Here is a 5,332-nt window from a genome sequence, read left to right on the forward strand (position 1 = left end):
TACATTACTATCTGTAAAATTGATTATTAAGACATAATGTGTATCGGTTTGTTTTCCCGAAAGCGACTGCAGACTTTAGAACATGTTAATTCATTGACTTGCCTGTTGTTGCAGTGATTAGCGCCCGTGGCGTGGGTTCGATTCCTACCTAGGACAAATGTTCTGTGTCTGGGTGTGATTTATCTATATTTATGTATTTAGGAATACCTACGATGATGATGATGAAGAATCAAATATTGAACAATAGACTATAACTCTACTAAGCACTACACTATTTTCAAAAGATAACGAGCTTGTAGCAGTTGTCTTATAAGATTCGTAGCCTATGTTAGGGGCTACGAGTTAGAGCTACGCCGGCCGTAACGGCGGTGACGGCGTAGCGGATGGTGCTATTCCTTAGATTTAGTAATAACGCTCAAATATTTTTAATTTATATCTTGTGTAGTTGGTAGTGGTGAGGTAAATCTATACTCTATACTAATATATAAAGCTGAAGAGTTTGTTTGTATGTTTGTTTGAACGCGCTAATCTCAGGAACTACTGATATTATTGAATAGACCATTCATCGAGGAAGGTTTTAGGCTAAATACCATCACGCTGCGACTAATAGGAGCGAAGATACAATGGAAAATGTGGAAAAAACAGGGCAGGTATAAATCATAACTTATATCTTCTAACCACGCCGACGAAGTCGCGGGGAACAGCTAGTTACTACATAAGTGAGGACTTGTAATTGGTGTGGTCATGTGTATCATGGGTAGTTTTGCCCGCGACTTCGTCCGTAAATTTACTTTGAGCAGAAAGTTTTTAACCCACTGCAAAAAAAGGAGGAGGTTCTCAATTTGACCGTATTTTTATATTACAGTTTTACTAAACAAAATAACTAAGTACCAATATTCGAGATCAAACCTACATCAAACAACGGAACCAATTTAGAATTTACGAAACAGGACCAATCCACATAAACGACCATACAACCGACAATACAATTTTACCACGACGGTACCGAAGCGCTCGGCCGATACCCAACCAAATGCGTGTAACGAAACCATAGCGCGATCTATTTCGATCCCAACGCCATCTATCGACTATAGTGACAACTCGGATTATTTATCTATACTCCGTTCGGGCATTTTCTTTGTACTAAAAGTAGTATTATATTTTTTATATGTTATTTTATTATTTTTCATACCTTTTTACTATTTATTTACTTTTTTCCGATGAATTAAAACAACATGAACCGAACTCGTGTAACGATCGACACCATTGCGCGTAGTACTAATAGAATTATCTATACTCCGTTAGAGCATTTTCTTTGTAGTAAAACTTTTATTATATTTGTGGGAGCGTCAGGAACATTTTCCGAACAGTCTAGGTTGGCCTCCATCTTGGGCGTATGAGCGACGGGATGTTCGAAATAAAAGCGTCAATGTTATCTTGTAGATTGTATAATGTGAACTTATAACATTATGGAGTAGAATACAATAGGACGGTTGAGATGGAATATTATTTGGAGCCAATAGGTTAGTACGTGCTCGCTATTTTTATGACAACTGTCTTGACAAGCAAAACGAACGTCGTCGCACCTAGCGCCACCTACTACTCTATTCGGGGTAACCCGCTCCCTTTTATAATTTACCACTTACTCATTATAATAATAATTATGGACTATCTTAATACACATTTCCACAATCAATTAAAATCGTCTAAATAAACAAAGTATTCTCAATTAATCCGCGCGCCGTCACGGCCGTCCTGCGTCGTCACACGTCCTCGTGTGTCTCATGTGCATCGTTGTTGTCTGCAAACATTAGATAAAATGATACACTACACTCTCGTCTTGGCCTTCCTGACCAATTGGGTGACTGCTGATCACTTATCATTTCTCATAAGACACATTTTCCACAAATCTATCTTAAAAATTATAAAATCCATCTCCGAACTATACTCCAACTACAGCTATAGCTATAGATTAGCAAATATTAAACACACCGGCTCACCAATGCCACATAGGCCCTTGAATGCCAACCAGGTTCGCCACCCAGGCTAGTTTGTGCCACACAGGATAGTTGTCGCCACACAGGCTAATCGTCGCCACACAGGCTAATCGTTGCCACACAGGCTGGCCACACAGGCTGGCCACACAGGCTGGCCACACAGGCTACTTGCCACACAGGCTTGCCACACAGGCTACTTGCCACACAGGCTCGCCACACAGGCTACTTGCCACACAGGCTTGCCACACAGGCTACTTGCCACACAGGCTCGCCACACAGGCTACTTGCCACACAGGCTTGCCACACAGGCTATTTGCCACACAGGCTATTTGCCACACAGGCCATTTGCCACACAGGCTATTTGCCACACAGGCCAACACACAGTCCAATCGGTGCCACACAGTCCAACTGATAAATTGAATCAACTGCTAAGTAGTGATCTCCTCTAACCACACAAGTAGGACTCACTTACCCGCGCCGTCATCGGCACATTCTACTCATGAAGTATCCCAGGGACAAATTATCAAAAGTACAAGAAACCAAGAACAAAAATTCACTCAGTTAAGTTCCAAATTCAGGCTCCACACTTACGTGGATTGGGTCTTATTTGACCAACGGAAACCTCGTAGCTCAAAATTCAACATTTGTTTTCAGCCAAGAATATTTCTTTATGTTTACTTATGAAAAATATGAAATCCTAATTTTTAGGACAAAGTCATTTAAGTCCGCACGGCCACGGCCGCGTTGACTCAACCCAAAATATCGCTACGTATTGCACAGCATTGTATTACGTTAGCCTGGAAACTTGTCAGCTAAAGTCTGCTTTATTAAAGATCATTATGCATCAAAGAACAACACAGCAGTACTCACCACTCGGTCATTCGTTATCATGATTATAATAGTTGACTTTATCTTAACATCTGTATCTTCTTTACCAGAAACCTTTCATTAAGTCAGAGCTACCAAGTAACTCTACAATCTTACAGTTGCCACCAGCAACTCACTACTGGAACTAATCACGAATCTCAAAGCAGGAATCTGAGTCATACAAAGTCCGCACGCATTCCATGTGAATACTGAGTCCACCCGACTCCATGGCCTCTCCAAGACCCAATCTCAGCCAGAGTCACCATAGTCTGTTCAGTCGCCACCTCTGCCATAGTTAACACGGTCTCTGCTTCGATCCCGACCATTGACCTAAAATTCTATACTATCACCATTCTCGACCTCGTTCTTTATTTGGAACGGTACTTAGTTTTCGGACTAAAGATATAGGCACTTTGGATAAAATCTTTACTAGTGGTAACAACAGTGTTAACAGCCTTATACTCAGAACGCATAACTGCCAATGACATGTGCAATAACACCTATTATCATTCAAACAATAAGAAACTTATTATAACATATCAGTGCTTAACTTTGATTAACCCTGGGAAATGTTCATCATCACACTTATAACTTTAATCCAATCATAAGCATCAAACCAAAATGACCTCCCTTCGGGCATGATCATGCAACCTCCTTAGGTAACGATCACAACGGGTAACCTCTATCCAGTCACTACCACACGTAACTTCCATCCGGTTACAAACACAACACCCACTACTAGAGAACCTCACTTTCTCAAACCTTGATCAAAATAACATTAAACTTGGTTCTTTCAATTTGACACTTTATTTGTCCTATACATAGCCCCTTTTGTAAATCAATAACTTTAAAATCTTAAATAACCAACTTCTTAACGAAACTGCCATCAACTCATACTGATAAATATGCCGCTCCTTATCAAAAATAAATTGTAATCGACCCACCGTTGTGTTAGTGATCCTAAGGAAAGCTTGACCATAAGCACCCAGTTCAAATTAACTCGATACTCGCTGGAGCTCACACAGCGCAACACGATCAGATCACTCTCCGCACTTCGCACCAGTTTCCCTCGATGACTTTAAGGTACAGACATAGCGGTCGACATAGGTCGCTCCTCCTCCGCAAATAACTGTCTCTTTGAATCGACATTATAAGACGACAAGCTGTAATAAGAGCAATAATTAGTTGTCAATATTGGCACCATGCAAAAATCAAACTCAAGACATTTTGCTTAAACTTCCGATACCTCGCCTAATGGCTACAATCGTTATACTTACTCACTTCTTTTTTTCAAACACAAGACATACAACTGACTTGACCACATACAATTGACTCGAAGTGATGATGCTACATTCCATTTAGCAAAGACAAATTCACTTACGTGCGTTGCTTTTCTTTATTAACTTAGTACAATAACCATCAAACCTTTAAACGTCTTGCCGAATTTCAATTTAGTACGCATTGTAAGACAGCAACGTAGTATATAGTTGGCCAATTTTCATTTTCAAATCTAGATTTCAAACCAAATCAATCCGCTTTCTTCCAAATGCTTGATCTGTCAACCTGCTTTTTCTCGTACAAACTGCTTTATCGGCGATACCGATTTCAGAACAACCTCACTTCTGTCTTCTAGAAGCTTATACAGGAACTTGATTGTTTTCTTTATACGGTTGCGGCACTCATTCGATACGTAATCCTGCTTGCCACAACTATAGGCCTTTGGAACGTCTTCTACTCGTGACTTCATTGCCACTATCGGCGAAATGGTATACTCATACATAGTAGGCTTTGTTTTCTAAAAGTAAGCGCGACGAGTTCTTGTTGCAGTCTACTGCGACTTTTAATATCTGTGGTAAATGCAATTCTGTACAATCGTGGTTCTATCATCGCTGCGTGCGCCAATGTAAAAGCAATAGCAGTCTTCTCCACTGACAAGAACTTCATCCGTGCGGTTCAGGTGCTCATAACTCATATCAATCATCGACTTCTATTGAGTAATCGCCATAAATTTGCAGCTGGGGTTTTTCAATTGATCAAATGTTGCCAAAACACGTCTTCAATTCAGGCATGCTATTCCAGGAAACGGTCTATATTATCTTCACCAAATGTATTTCGTAGTTGCATTGCAAAAAGATATTTCCAACAATCGCAATAATTTTCTGAGGACATATTTTCGTGCTGACCTGTATTTATCTTTTACGATGCGTCGCTGGTAATCCCACTTCTGATGTGGGAGCGTCAGGAACATTTTCCGAACAGTCTAGGTTGGCCTCCATCTTGGGCGTATGAGCGACGGGATGTTCGAAATAAAAGCGTCAATGTTATCTTGTAGATTGTATAATGTGAACTTATAACATTATGGAGTAGAATACAATAGGACGGTTGAGATGGAATATTATTTGGAGCCAATAGGTTAGTACGTGCTCGCTATTTTTATGACAACTGTCTTGACAAGCAAAACGAACGTC

Source organism: Trichoplusia ni, chromosome 13 (assembly GCF_003590095.1).
Source record: "Trichoplusia ni isolate ovarian cell line Hi5 chromosome 13, tn1, whole genome shotgun sequence".
In the NCBI taxonomy this organism is placed as follows: Eukaryota; Metazoa; Arthropoda; class Insecta; order Lepidoptera; family Noctuidae; genus Trichoplusia; species Trichoplusia ni.